A 16,788-nucleotide genomic window follows, 5' to 3' on the forward strand; every position below is an offset into this window, starting at 1 on the left:
ACTGCTCTCAAATATCAGACCTGTTATTTTTCTTGGCCCATTTCTATGCTATTTCCTTCAATTGGATGCTATCTAATTTCCTTTATAAGCCATGGATTGGCCCTGTTACCCATTTTGCTTTTGTACCAGGCAGGAATAAATAGCTTTTTTTTAGATTAGATTACTTAGATTACTTACAGTGTGGAAACAGGCCCTTCGGCCCAACAAGTCCACACCGACCCGCCGAAGCGCAACCCATCCATACCCCTACATATACCCCTTACCTAACACTATGGACAATTTAGCATGGTCTATTCACCTGACCCGCACATCTTTGGACTGTGGGAGGAAACCGGAGCACCCGGAGGAAACCCACGCAGACACGGGGAGAACGTGCAAACTCCACACAGTCAGTCGCCTGAGGCGGGAATTGAACCCAGGTCCCTGGCGCTGTGAGGCAGCAGTGCTAACCACTGTGCCACCGTGCCGCCCTGTTGCAGTTCCCCCATGATTTCCTTGAATATTTGCCAATGCCTATCTACTGGCACACCTTTAAGCAACTTTCACTGATCTATCAACACCAACTCATGCCTTATATATCTTCACAGTTTCCTTTATTAAAATTCAGCACCCTAGTCTCCAAATCGGCTGGCTCACTCTCCATCTTGATAAAAAAGTTGTATCATGTCATGGTCACTCATCCCCAAGGAGTCTCACGCAGCTAGATTGGCCATGATTCCCTTCTCATTACACAGTACCCAGTCTAAGATGGCCTGCTCTCTAGTTGGTTCATCCACATATTGGTTAAGAAAACCATCCTGTATGTACTCCAGGAATTTTTCCTCTAAGACATTGTGGCTAATTTGATTTGTCCAATCTAGATGCAGATTAAAATCACCCATGATCACAGATGTCTCCATATCACATGCTTGGCTAATTTCCTGTTTAATACTATTCCGATATGACCACTGCAGTCTGGGGGTCTGTCTATGACACCCACTAATGTTTTTTGTCCCTTGGTATTTCACAGCTCCACCCATACAGTCTCCACATTGTCAAAGCTAATGTCCTAAAAAGAGATGAACAAAAATACGTGACCAGGAATTGAGATATTTCTGCTCAATTATTGATCTTGATTTGATGTTAATTAGCCTTGTCGACTTTCAATGAATAGCTTCGTAAAATCTGGGACCGCCAGCAGAAGGTGATGAGCTAGAACATTTGTGGAATTGCTTTCTCAGTAAATGAACATAGATACAACTTGTTGAGTTTTTCACAGTAGATGACAGCAGGTGGAAGTGACGGCTGATAGTAGATCCTTCAACCAACACCTTCACTCATAAAAAGTTAAGGCACACAAAAGATTGACTGAGGCTACTTAGTTTAACATCATTTATTGAAAAAAATGGTGGAGTCTTTAAAAAAGGATGTTCCAGCAGAAAACTGGGAATGGCTTTACAAAATGGAAATCTTGCCTGATAAATGTATTGGAATTCTTGGAGAAAATGGAGGATACCGTGATTGTAATATGTTTTGATTTTCTGAAGGTGTTTGATAGCACCCATGCATAAGATTACTGAATAAGAAAGGAGCCTTGGCTTTGGACGGACTGTATTAACGTGGAGAGAGGATTTTTGAAATCCCAATCCGAAAAGTTTGATGAAGTGTTTTATTTTACAGGATGTCAAAGTGTGGAGTACCACATAAATCTGTTCTGGGGGACAAAAAAATGTACAAAGTATTTTGATGACTTAGATGAGGAAAGTGAGTATATTGTAGGCAAGTTTGCGAAAGACACAAAAATTAGAGCGGAGACAAGTGGTGAGTATGACACAAAAAGAAGTTTGTGGAGCGATACAGATAGGACGAGAGTGAACAAGGAGCTTTGCACATTAATGTAATGTGGATTAAATAAATGAGAACAGACATAAACCGTGAACTTGTGCATTTTAACAGGCAAGATAGAGATTGAATTCAGAAATCTACAGAAAGTCTGCATCTCCGAACCACAAAACGTTAGCTTTTAATTTCAACTGTCAATAAAGATGGCAAATGTCATGTTGGGGTTTGTTTAAAAACTAATGGAATATTGAGATTAGGAACAGTCAGATAGAGCAGCGAATGTGTAGCTGAGGAACTGCTGCAGGGGTTAGGATTCCCATTTTTCAATCATTGGGATCTCTTCAGGGATAGAAATGATCTATATAAGAGGGACCTGACTTGGAAGGGGACCGATATTCTTGTGGGGAAATTTGCTAGCAGTATGCTGAAGGTTTTAAATTAGTAAGGGGGATGGTGGGAACTAACAAGATAGTGAGAAAAGAGAAGTGTTTGAGTTGAGATGCGGTCAGCAATTCTCGGGGTCAAGGCAGACGACAGTTTGGCAAGAGCAAGGTAAGACTGTTAAACTGCATTTACTTTGATGGAAGAGGCCTGACATGTGAGACAGATGAACATAGAGCATAGATGGGAATGTGGGACAAGGATATCATTACCATTACAGAAATGTGGCTCAGGGATGAACAGGACTGGCAACTTAATGTTCCAGGATACAGATGTTATAGAATGGATAGACAGGAGATGGAGATGGAGGAGTGTTTTTGGTTAGAAAGAACATTACAGCTGGATGTAGAGAGGATATTTCTCGGAGACTGCCCAGTGAAGTTTTATGGATGAAACTTAAAAATAAGGAAGAGGTGATGACCTTGCTGGGATTGTAAAATGGGCCTCCTAATAGTCAGTGGGAAATTTACAAGCGATTATGCTTTCTGTAAGGAAAGAGGGTAATGGTAGGGAATTTTAACTTTCCAACCAGAGTTTGGGGTAGTGTTAAGATCTTGGAATGTGGAGAAATTGATTAAGTGTGTACAAGAAAACATTGTTATTCAATATGTGGATGCACCTACTGGACAGTTCGCAATACTTGACCTTCTGTTGGGAATCAAGGCAGGACAAGTGACTGAGGTGTCTGTAGGGACACGCTTCAGGGAAAGTGATCATAATTCTATTGGTTTAATAATAATGATGAGAAAGGATAGAATTGATTTAAAAATGAAAGTTTCAAATTGGAGTGTGGCCAGTTTCAATGGTATAAGACTTTGAGATGTTGGTTGGGGGAGGTTATTCACAGGTAAAGGGACGCCTGACAAGTGGGAGGCCTTTAAGAATGAGACAATGAGAGTTCAGTGATGGTATGTTTCTGTTTGTGTGAAGGGCAAGGCATGGGAAAAGCTCAATGATGAGGGAAATTGCAACTCCTGTCCAGAAAACGAAGGGGGCATTTATCAGATATAGACAGCTGGGATTGAGTGAATCCTGAGAAGGGTGTAAGGGCAGTCAGAGTATACTTCACCAGGAAATCATGAGGGAAAAAAGAGGGCATGAAATTGCATGGCAAATAGAATTAAGGAGAATCCGAAAAGATTCTAAAATTATTTTAAGGTTAAAAGAATAACTAAGAAGAGAATACAGCCCTTAAAGATCAAATGAGTTCATCTTACAGAAGAGGAGGTGTTGGAGGTCTTAAAGTAGAAAAATGGAAATAAATCCTGGAGAGCTGATTAGGTATTTCTCAGAACTTTGTGGGAAGCTAGGGAAGGGATTCGTGGACCCCTTGCTGAGATATTTGTAACATCGATAATCATAGATGAGATGCCAGACGACTGGAGAGTGACTAATGTGGCAGCATTATTGAAGAAAGTTGTATGAAAAGCCAGGGAACCATAAATTGGTGAGCCTTTCACGCCAGAGATGCTGCCAGACCTTCTGAACATTTCCAGCAGTTTCCGTTTTTGTTTCTGCTACACAGCATCCATTGTTCTTTCAGTTTTTACTTAGTAGTCAGAGAGCATTACGTTTTGGATTGGAGGCCTGTTAGAACATAACAACATCCAAACATTAGAAATACGATCAGGAGTAGGCCATCTGACCCCACAGTCTGCTCTGCCTTTCAATATCATCATGGATCATCTTTCAATGGACTAAGATTCCACTTACCCACCCGCTCACTATAACCCTCCATTCCTTTACTGTTAAAAAATCTATTTTACCTTTAAAACATTCAACAGGTTGGCCTCAGCTGCTTCACTAGGCAGGGGATTCCACAGCTTCACAACCCTTGGGTGAAGATGTTGATCCTCAACTCAGTCCTAAATCTGTTGCCCTTATTTTGAGGTTATGCCCCGTCGTTCTAATTTCACCCACCAGTGGAAATAGCCTCCCTGCTTCTGTCTTATCTATCCCATTTATAATTTTACAACCCCCCTCCCACATTGTTATGAATTCCAGTGAGTATAATCCCAGTCTGCTCAATCTCTCCTCACAAACCAACCCCCTCATTTCCAGAATCAACACAATCAACCTCCTCAGCAAACCCCACCCCAGTGCCATCTCATGTAAGTGATGAAAAGTGTACAGAGTACTGCAGGCATGGTCACACCAGCGCCCTATACAGCTGCAGCAGAAAGTCCTAATTTTAAACTCTGCCAATGAAGAACACTATTCCATTTGTCTTCCTAATTAGCTACTGTACTTGCAAACCATACTTTTGTGTTTCATGCACAAGAACAGCCAAGTCCCCCTGCACAGCAGCATTCTGTTTGTTATTATTCCTACCAAAATGGATGACCTCACGTTTACTAACATTGTACTCCATCTGCCAGACTCTTGCCCACTCACTTAACCTGTCTATATCCTCCTGCACACTTTGCTCTATCACTCATTTAAGTGCCTTCTGCGAACTACAACACACTACACTTGGATCTCTAACTAGAAGCAATCGACCTGAATTGTAAACAATTGCAATCCCAACACTCATCCCTGAGACACACCACTCGCCACTGATTGCCAACCAGAAAAACACCCATTTATCCCCACGTTTTGCATTCTGTTAGTTAACCAGTTTTCTGTCTCTGCTAATGCATTGCCTGTAACACTGTGCATCTTTATCTTATGCAGCAGCCTTTTGTGCAGCATCTTGCTGAATGCCTTTTGGAAATCCAGATACACCACGTTCACCAGTTCCCCATTGTCTACCACGCTCATTATGACCTCAAAGAATTCCAATTAATCAGTTAAACATGACCTGCCTTTCATGAACCCAAACTTTATTAAATAAATGTGAGGTGCTGCATTTTTGTAAGGCAAACCAGGGCAAGACTTATACAATTAATGGCTGGGCCTTGGGGAGTGTTGCTGAGCAAAGAAACCAAAGGGAGCAGATGCATCATTCCTTGAAAGTGGAGTTGCAGGTAGACAGGGTGGGGAAGAAGGTGTTTGGCATGCTTTCCTTCATTGGTCATAACATTAAGTGTAGGAGTCGAGATGTCATCTCTCAGCTGTACAGAACATTTGTGAGGCCACGTTTAGAATTATTACAGACAAATCTGGCTGACCATTTCTGTGAAGGATTTTGTGAAACTTGAGGGGATGTAGAAAAGATTTCCAAGAATGATGCTGGAACTGGAGTGTTTAAGTTATAAGGTGAAGCTGAATAGGCTGGGGCTTTTCTTTTCCCTACAGTGAGAGGAAAGGAGGCTGAGGAGTGGCCTGAACAAGACCCTATAAAACCATGCAGGGCATTGATATGGTGAATAGCCAAGGCCTTTTTCCTCGAGTGGGAGAGTCCAAAACTAGAGGACAGCAGATTAAGGTGAGAGGAGAAACGTTTGAAATGAACCTGAGGGGTAACCTTTTCACGTGTGTGACTGGAAACAGCTGCCAGTGGTAGTGGTGGAGGTGGGTTCAATTACTGCATTTATAAGGCACCTGGATGGGTGTATGAACAGGTAACATTTAGAGAAAGATAGGCCAAATGTCTGGTAAATGGTACTCAGTCAGGTTGGGATATCTGGGCAGTGCAGTTGGACCGAAGGGTCTGTTTCTGTGCCTGATATCTGTATGACTATAATGTTTGTTAAAACTGAAAAGAAGCTCTATTTTTACCACAGCTGGAATACTGTGGACTGTTCTTGGGACTCATCTCACAAAGAAAAGGTACACTGGACTGTGAGACAATCCACACGAGGTTTAGTCGACTGATCCTGAGGATGGAGGGACTGTCTTGAGAGTAGAGACTGAGTCGTTTGGGCCTATACTCATTAGAACATAGAAGATTCAGTGGTGACATTCTGAAACATCTATTATTTTCAGGAAACTTGATGGTGTAAATGCAGAAATGTAGTTTCCCCTTGTGGGAGAGGTTCGGGCCAGTGAGTAAAATCTCTGAATTAGAGGTCACAAATGTCAGGCAGAACAGAATTTTGTCTCCCAGAATGTAGTGAATCTGTGGAATTTGTTTCCATAGAACACTGAAGGCTGAAATGGGCAGGTTTTGATTTGGGAATTGAATCAATGCTTACAGTTAAACGCTGTAAAAATGGAGGTGAGGATTATCAGCTCAGCTATGATGTCATTGTTTGGAAGCCCAAACCCCATTGGCTGAACAGACTGCTTCTGGTTCCCTCTCATTGACTTTTGCTCTAAGTTAGTCTTTTCAGAATTATATAGGTCTCATCTAAATTAACCTCCATGTTTGAAGCCCAGCTGCTTCAATCCCCCCTCATCATGAAAAAAGACAGGGATCATCTTTCTCACTGTTTGGTGGCATTGCATTCTGCCTCTAATGCAGTGACTACATTTATAGTCCTTCAGTTCTGTTAAATATTTGTCAAACACAACCACGGCTGTCACAGAAAAGGTTAAAGACAGATCAAAACTACATTTAAACTACCATATCAAGCACACTGTCGGCATGTGTTGCATGGAATACACACATGTTGCATATTAAAGCTCTCTCAGTACTCATCCATTAAACACTGCAAGGGTTGTTCAGAGATGATTTGCTTATGTGTGCGTGTATGTCTGTGCCTGTAAATGATAGTCTACTTGTATAACAAAGTTTCGATGTATAGTGTTGTTCCCTTTTTATTCTGGTGTCAAGCATTTCAAAATCAGAAAGACAGTGGGTAGGAGTTCAAATCCCTTCACACGGCTACATCAAATTAGATTAGACTTACAGTGTGGAAACAGGCCCTTCGAGTCCACACTGACCCGCCGAAGTGCAACCCACCCATACCCCTATTTTACCCCTTACCTAACACTGGCAATTTAGCTTGGCCAATTCACCTGACCCACACATCTTTGGACTGTGGGAGGAAACCTGATCACCCGGAGGAAACCCACGCAGACATGCAAACTCCACACAGTCACTCGCCTGAGTCGGGAATTGAACCCGGGTTACAGGCGCTGTGAGGCAGCAGTGCTAACCACTGTGCCACCGTGCCGCCCACTGTGCCACCGTGCCGCCCACCAATGTTTTCTGTGATTGTACAGCTCATGTAATGTGCTGGGTAAATCTCCCTCTATATTGTGTTGTCCAATGCAATCATGTCAAATATATTTTGGTTTAGACACAGAGTAGAGCTGCATCCAGGATTCCCTAAAAAACATCCTCCCAGAGTCGATACAGAATAAATTGACCTCTATAATATTAAACCTTACATGAGATGTGCAGCGTCAGGTTAATTGTAGACTAAATATGCATTACATTGAACCATTAAACATTCCTCAGACAAGAATAATAGTGCAGAGATACAATGAAAACACTAACACAGTAAAGTCTTGCAGCCTCATTCCTATCAAGCGTTTCCAGATCACTCAATGCTCAGACAGATTTTTGAGAAAATCTTGTTGTCCTGACTCAAATCTCTCGAAAGAAATGGATGAATTTGGCTGAGAGGCAATGTTGGTGAGGTGTTGGCTTCATGTTATTGGGGAAAACATTGTCCGATTGTGGAGAGGCAAAACAAGGCATCAGAGATAAAGAAAAAAGGGGGAAGGCAGGAGGGGAAGAGAGAAAAAGAGACACAGAAATATTAGCTGTGCCAATGTATCTCTTAATTATAGTTTTTTGACTAAACATGACAATTGATACCTCTGTCATTCAACAATCATACAACTTATGTATTAAAAAGTCCGAACATCAATTAGTATTGGAATCCATTGAGTTATTTGCATTTTTTCCACAATTCGTGTGCTGTGCTTGTAGGGAAATATAAATGAGGGTTTTGTGGTTCTGTAATCTATTCTGAGAATTCTATTTCTGTGTTTATTTACATAAATGCTTAATTGGCTTCAAGGAAGTGATGTTGGCAGCAAAGCCAGGTGAATGAAGTGATTTGGTGGTAAGTTTCAAATCGAAACAAGTTTATTTTAAGAATGTTGACCATTTGCAGAAGTGAATAAAAATTTATGAAGCCGAATTGCAACAGATTTTATTTATTTCTGAAAGATAAATAATTTAAAACTTTTATTTAGGTTAACAATTCAGTGCTGAAAATTCTGCAAATTTAGAATATTCACGTGAAATACAGGAACTGCCGCAACAATTACATTTAATTGATATAGTTGTTACGAGGTTTCGTTACACGTATTACTTAATGGTAAGGGTCAGCAATGAGTCCCTATCCCCAACTGCCCATTGAATAGCTTGCTAAAGCCACTTCAGAACACAGTCAATTACTTCCCAGTGGGTCTGGAATCTCATGTCGGCCAGACCATGTAGATGTGACAGATGCCTTGCCATTCGTGAACCAGCTGTTTTTGTATTTTTCCATTGACTCGGATTACATGGTCATCATTTGCCTTCCTTTCTGATTCCAGGATTTCTTTAAATTCAAATTTCACTCAAATGCAAAACGATGATATTTCAAACCCTGTCCATTCAACATCAAAGTGGAGTTCGAGAATACTGGTCTCATGATATCATCACTGTGATCCGAATGTTGGAAATGTACAGAAAGCACAGAAATGCAATAAATCTGACACTTTACATCATGAACAAATATTGGAGTGGAATACTGGCAAGAACTCTCTTGCTGTTCACAGCAACATCACATTGCATCCAATCACCAATCTAAAATCTGTCTGAAGAGCCTGACTCACCGTCATTTGCATTTGTTGAATTCTTCACTGAATTATGAAAGCGTTAGTCACATATCCCAAGGTGGTCATCAGCTCCCATTTTGAGGCCTGCCATCTTGTTCGGCTAATTATGGTTGATCTTTCTTAAGAAGCTTTATTACAACCAAATGGCTTCTCAGTCGAGACTGTAGTGCTGGAAAAGTACAGCAGGTCAGGCAGCATCCGAGGAGCAGGAGAATCGACGTTTTGGGCATAAAGCCTTTATTAAGATACCTGATGTAGTTGTTATGCCTGGGACGTTGATTCTCCTGCCCCTTGGATGCTGCCTGACCTGCTGTGCTTTTCCAGCACTACATTCTCAACTCAGATCTCCAGCACCTGCAGTCCTCACTTTCTCCTGATGGGTTTCTTAGTCAGGTTCGGCACAGGAAAGGAACCATCGCCTTTTTGTTGAACAGGTAGGGAAGGCCAGGTAGGAAGGTCGCACATCCTCCTCTGAAGGACAATACTGAACCATGTAACATGCTTCAAAACTTTGGTAGGTCTGTGATTATCATTCGTTACTTCAGCAGTTTCATTTCATACTCTTTCATTAATTGAAGCTACTATGGTATAGTTTGATTCTGGAACTTTACTCCAAACCTTTTGATTGCTTATTACATGCTCATAATGCCTCCTTAACCACTTTCTCAAACTGTCATGTTAGCCTCAATGATTTTTTTATTGACTCATGGAACACGGTGGTTGCTTTTAGTTGTCGGTAGGTGTCCTTCAGAAGATGGCAGAAAGCTGCCTTTCTGAAATAACATCTTCCAAAATGACCTGAGGAAGGGAATTCCAGATTTTGACCCAGTTACAGTGAAAGATCGATGATATATTTCCATGTCAGGATGCTGAGTAGTTTAGAGAGGAGCTTACAGTGGTGCTGCTCCCATGTATCTGCTGTTCTTATCCATCGAGATGCAAGTGGTAGTGGGAAGGTACTGTGTAAGGAAGTGGCTAAGTTACTGCAGTGCAGTATTTTAGATAGTGCATACGGCTGGTATGCCTGAAGAAGGGCTTATGCCCGAAACATCGATTCTCCTGCTCCTTGGATGCTGCCTGACCTGCTGCGCTTTTCTAGCAACACATTTTTCAGCATATGGCAGGTACTAAGCATCAGATTTGGAGGCAATGGACGCTTGTGGATGTGCTGCTGATCAAGTGGGATGCTTTGTCCTGGACAATGCCTAGCTTCTTGAGTGCAGTTGAAGGTGCTCCTGTCCAGTCAAAGGGCGAGCTGTGCTATTACCCTCCTGACTTCTGTCTCTTAGACAGTCAGTTGGCTTTGCAAGTCAGGAGGGTGAGTTACTCGCTACAGTATTCCTAGCCTCTGGCCTGCTCTTACAACCATTGAATTTATATGGAGTGTCCAGCTCAATTTCTAATGAACAATAAAACCCAGGATGTTACACTATTGAATGCCAAGGGGTTTTGGTTAGATTGTCTCTTATTGTCAATGGTCATTGTCTCGCAGGTTTGTGGTGTGAATGCTATTTGCCACTTGTCAGCTCAAGGCTGGAAATTGTCCAGATTTTGTTGCGTTTGAATGTGGACTGAGCAGTCCCAAAAAAAGTGCTAGATCAATGCAGATTTCACTTCTGACCTTCTGAGGGAGGGAAAGGCATTGCTGAAGCAGCTGAACATGATTGGGCCAAGGACACTTTCTTTAGGAACTCCAACAGAGATTTGCTTTGGCTGAGACGACTGCCCTCTAACAAGCAGAGCCACCTTCCAATGTGTGAGGTCTGACTGCAGGCAGCAGGGAGGTTGTCACCTGATACCCATTGAATCCAGTTTTGCTAGGACTCCATAATATCACACTCTGTCAAATGTGACCTTAATGTGAAGGGCTGTCACTCTTCCCTCATTTCTGGAATTCAGTTCTTTGTCCATGTTTAAATCAACTAGGAGAAAGTGAGGACCGCAGATGCTGGAGATCAGAGCTTAAAAATGTGTTGCTGGAAAAGCGCAGCAGGTCAGGCAGCATCAAAGGAGCAGGAGAATCGGCGTTTCGGGCATAAGCCCTTCTTCAGGAATCAGGCTTCAGAAGGGCTTATGCCCAAAACGTCGATTCTCCTGCTCCTTTGATGCTGCCTGACCTGCTGCGCTTTTCCAGCAACACATTTTTAAGCCATGTTTAAATCAAGTCTGTAATTCAGTCATGAGCTGAGTAGGCCTTGCGTAACCCACATTTTATGTCACTGAGCAGGTTATTACTGAGCTAGTGCTGCTTGATAGCACTGTTGAAAGCACCTTCCTACACCTAACTCATGATTGAGCATGGACTGATGGAGCAGTAATTCGCCAGGGTGGTTTGACCTATTTTCTGTGCACAGGACATGCCTGGCCTATTTTCCACATTGTCCATGCCAGTGTGGTAGCTGTACTGGGAGTGCTTGGCTAGCACAAGTCAGCAGTATTATTGCCAGAATTTTGTCAGGCTCCATAGCATTTGCAGTAACCAGTGCCCCCCAACAGTGCCTTGATTTCACATGGAGAGAAGCGAATTCCCTGAAGACAGGTATCTGTGATATTGGTGATCTATAGAAGATGCTGAGATGGATCAGACAATTGGCACTTCTGGCTGACGATTGCTGTGAATGCTTCAGCCTTAACTTTTGCGCTGATGTGTTGTGCTCTCCAAAGCAGAGCAAGGGGATATCTGTGGAGCTTATTCCTTCAATGAGTTGTTTAATTATCAACTTTAGTTCATGACTTGATGTGGCAGCACTGCAGGCTCAGACCCCAGTTTCCTAAAGTAATGGTCTAGCCACAATATCTCCAGACTATAACTCCAACCCACACTCCATGATGTGGATATGGACAACAGAAGATCGCTTATCCTTTGTATTTGTAGATTCCAACAATGCATCGTATATTCACTTCATTTGTTAGTCTTGAAAATGCTTTACTTCACAGACTTTAGGATATAATGTTCTGTTTTCAATTCTTCTCTCCAACAGGCAAGGTCATCGATGTCACACTAGCTTTCCTCCTCATTAATTGCAAAACCAAACGTTTTTCACCTCATCTTTGAACTTACTGATCAAAATTGCTACATTCTTGACTAGATCGTTCATATACGCTGCAAACAGCAAAGGATCCAGCACCAAGTCGTATAGTAAGCCACTGGACACAAGATGTCTTCACAATGTCTACCTTCGACCATTACCTTCTGCCAACAAATAACCCTTCGATGCATTTGCCAAACTGCACCAGATCCCATGAACCCTTAGTATATTGAAGATGCAAGACCTGGTCAAAAACCTGATTGAAGTCAAGAAGCATTACATCCACTTTTTACACCCGATGGCACATCTCATTGCCTCTGCGGAAAACAGAATCAACCACTTCCGATATGATCTCACTTCCACCAAAGCCCTGCTGAATTTTATTGCTTAAATGTTACAATTCCAACTTTTAATGAATGCTGTCTCTTAGATTTATTTATTACCTTCCCTCAAGCTTTCTACTTTTAAACATAAACTACATATTGTCATTTCGCTCCTTTCACCCGATGATATCTCTTCTTATCTCTCTGACAGATAATTTACTCGAGCTGAAATAATCTTGTGTCTCTTCTGCTTCATTCTGGAAAATGGGAATGGAATTGAATACAATGTTGAGACCAACAGCAAACTGTCCGTTTGTTCTTGACACTGTCAGTGTGTGTTCACCCTCAGAGGTAGGAAGACTGTTTGTGCTGATAATACGGAAAGTAGCGCCTGATGTATCATTCTCAGCTGGTGCGCAACTTCCTGTTTCTATGTGCCAGCAGCAAGCCACACATCTCACTTCTGATCAGAAAATAAACCCAGGGGATACAATCTGGCAGAAACACCTGCCAATGTGGCCTAGATCAGGACACAGAGTGTGAAGTGATCACATTGAAGTGACATTTGCAAATCGACCTTTCGATCTCTATTTCACGGTCTGATTCCAGGACGTCGTTGGACGAGTCTCTCGACGATCTAACAAGCTCATTCGATTCACTAACGTCTGGAACACATTGACATGCACCTTTCCATGTCTTTGATCTTGTACTACTTGTTACTCTCTCTTCAGATTTAATGTTCCCAGCTTTTGATTCTGTCTTCTGTATCCATCACCTTCCCACCCAAATACATTCTGTTTGATCTATTTCCTAAATTTTGATCAACTAAACAAATAATACAGTTTAGTACAGACAGGTATGTTGGTGTGTCCGATTAACAGAATCAATATATGGAGAGATCATATTGGCTGTATCTAAATCTGACCAACATTGAATTCAAATAAACCACCGCACTGTGTGGTTTCAAACCTTGCAAATCTTCTCTCTTTGATAGAGCTTGTTCTAACAGTTAATTCTTGTCTTGATTATTTCAGAAACTATAACTAAAAATCCCTATTTTTAACCAAGTTTCAAATATTATTACAAGTTGCAGCACTGGCATTTCCTACAGTGAGCGTTGTGGTGTTTAAATGTTCTGGTCAAAATTTGCTTCAAGCAGAAGACTGAACCATTGGTTTCTCTGAGTTCCCAGCCACTGCCCTTGCAGTTCCATAATAACTGCAAGCTATTGATAAGCCCCAGAATGAACAGAATGTCCAGGCCCTGTACACATCCAAACGCCATGATGGAGGCCTCGAAGCCCTCCGTTTCTTCCTGTCATGCCAACCCAAGCAGTACATGCTCAACCTCAACTACATTTCCTTTCAATCCTCCCACTTCCTCCAAACCAAAGGGGTAGCCATGGACCCCAGCTATGCCTGCCTCTTCGTCAGATATGTGGAACAGTCAATCTTCCACAGCTACACCGGTATCATTGCCCACCTTTACCACCGCTACATTGATGACTGTATCAATGCCACCTCATGCAACCACTAGGAGGTTGAACAGTTCATTAACTTTACGAAAACCTTCCACCCTGACCTAAACTTTACAGGGACCATCTCGGACACCTCCCTCCCTTTCCTAGACCTCTCCATCTCTATCTCCAGTGACCAACTAAACATTTACTACAAGCCCACTGACTCCCACAGCTACCTGGACTACACCTCCTCCCACCCGACCTCAGGTAAAAATGCCATCCTTTATTCTCAATTCCTCTGCCTCCACCGCATCTGCTCCCAGGAGGTCCAGTTCCACCATAAAACATCCCAGATCCTTTATCAAAGAATGCAATTTCCCCTCCCACGTGGTCGATGATGCCCTTGAACCCCATCCCTCCAATCGCAACAGGGAGCCCTCCTGGTCCTCATCTTCCACCGCACCAACCTTGCATACATCATATCATCCTCTGCTGCTTCCACCACTGTAAACAGACCCCATCACTCGGGGTATATTTCCCTCCCTACACCTATCGGCATTCCGGAGACACCATTCCCTCCACGACTCCCTCGTCAGGTCCATGCCCCCCACCAGCCCACTCCCCACCCCTGTCACCTTCCCCTGTCACCACAGGAAGTGCAAAACCTGCGCCCACACCTCCCCCCTCACCTCCGACAAGGCCCCAAATGATCCTTCCACATCCCACAGAAACTTATCTATACTTCCACAAATGTCATCCACTGTGTCTGTTCCACCCGATGTAGTCTCCTCTGCATCAGGGAGACAGGACACTAACTTGCAGATCATTTAAGAGAACATCTCTGGGACACCCGTGCCAACCAACCCCACGGCCCTGTGGCTGAACACTTTAACTCCCCCTCCCACTCCACCAAGAACAGCCAGTCATATTCCTGTTCAATTCCAATGAATAAATACAAAATAACGAGTCTGAATTTGGGATGATATTGATAGGATTTATTTCAATCTAAGCATGAACAGATTATTTTGACTTAACAGGTGGAGAGATTCACTTCCTGAAAAAGCAGCTCAAGTGATATAAGCTGGCACCAAACCGAGTTGGTCAATACTGAGGCAAAAGTACAGCATCCAGTCTTGAGTGAAATAAATAAAGAAACTATCTTAACCCCGGAACAAGATAGAGTGTATTAAATATGAACAAAGACTCGAGTATTTTAGGATATAATAGAAAAGTAATTTATAGTATATTGAAATGCAAACAGAGATGTGAAGCCTCTACATTCTTCCTAGCTAAATTAATCATTTCAGAAATTTGTTAATTTTCATGTGTCACTCGTCGGTCCATTCCACGAACCTTGCGAGGTCCTTGTTAAATTCTGAACCATCAGGCGATGGTTCTCAGTGGTTGCGAGTTTCATGTTACAGCAAATTGTGATGTTGTCCACTGTATGCCAATGTCTTAGTTAAAAATTTGAAGCAATCACAACTCCAAACATTTACACAATATCACTATGGATCTTCCTTGAGTCCAAAAAAAAATCCCTTTGATCAATGATTTCTAAAATTTGTTCCCATATCTTTTTTTGAAGGACGTTTTCAAATAACTTGAAGTGCAAATGGTTCACATCAGTCGGAATACAGTAACATTTCATGTGTTACCCCACACAAAAAAAATCAAGCAATTTTGTTATCACGAGTTGTTCTAAGCAAGTCTAGGATGGACTGTTTTATCAAACAAAATCATTTCCAATGTTGTGAGGGCTCGTCTATCTTCTGTGCAATGGTCTGAATTTTGTATCTGAATGCAGATGTAACTGGCTGCTCTGGGTAAAAGTACAGTTTGTGCCTTTCACATTGTTAATGTGTATTGCTGACTTTAGTTGAATAAAGTGATGTTGTCCCAGGCATCGTCTGGCACCATTCATTAGACCATTAATTTCCACATTGCTAGCCGGAGAGTCAGGTGGAGTTTATTAATATCATTGAACCGAAGGCTTGGAATATTTCCGGTATGAATCATGTGAATTAGAGCCTCTGAACGAGACAAAGTAGGAAAGATGAATTGAGGAAAGATGAAGTTTTCACGACAGAGAGAGATCACTTCGCCCATTACACCTGTATCATGTGAAAACAGAACCTTCCAGCCAACACCCACTTTATAGCATGTTGTCCATAACCCTGCAGGTGATAGCACTTGAAGTAAACATTCGGGAACATTGTGTAGGGTCTAATCCATTATCAACATAGATATGATCTCCAATGCTGTAAATCCTGGCTTATGGGGAAAAAAGTAGGGGCAGAACACCCATTTCTAAACGTTGTTTCTCAGGACGTTTTGACAATTCTTGACTTAATATCATTGTAAACTGACATGAAAAAAATGCAGACATGTTCCCCAGAAACGCTGACTGCAACATACCTTTACTCAGTCAAGATCAGCAAGATGAATTAAGAAAGTTTTTAAAAATCTTTCTTTTAACTGATTATTGACAACACGGATTTCACAAAGTGAAAAGTACAGAAGGGAAGGGTGGAGGGCTGGGTGTGGACGATGTTCACTTGTGAGAAACAAAGCTCACACACTTCAATAATTTCAGTCCGAGACAAAATCTGAATCAGTGGTGCCCTTTATTTTACTCTTGCAAGACGGTGTGATGTCCACTTTCCACAAGGCAGGGACACACACACTGAATTCAACTAATACACGATATTTATGTAATTTGGTTTCTATTTTTTTATTTCATTGCTCCTCCCCTGTTTACATCTTCCACTTCCCTAAGACCGGCGCCCTCCTTGTCTGTGACAAATGCTTATTTCTGGCCTCACAAGGCTGTTTGACCTCATCCCGCTGTGGCCCATTGTTAGGCATATCCTTTCTTCACTATTATCTATTCCCTCCATCTGTGCCTTCCCCTACCATACTGATCCTTATGAACCTTTTAATTGGGGTTTGTTCCTGTGTTTCAGTAAAAGTGGGAAACAGATGTTTATACCTACTGTTTGTACAGGCGTATCTAGCTTAACTCCCTCCCCTCACAGCATCTTATCTATTC

This window comes from Hemiscyllium ocellatum, chromosome 13 (assembly GCF_020745735.1).
Source record: "Hemiscyllium ocellatum isolate sHemOce1 chromosome 13, sHemOce1.pat.X.cur, whole genome shotgun sequence".
In the NCBI taxonomy this organism is placed as follows: domain Eukaryota; kingdom Metazoa; phylum Chordata; class Chondrichthyes; order Orectolobiformes; family Hemiscylliidae; genus Hemiscyllium; species Hemiscyllium ocellatum.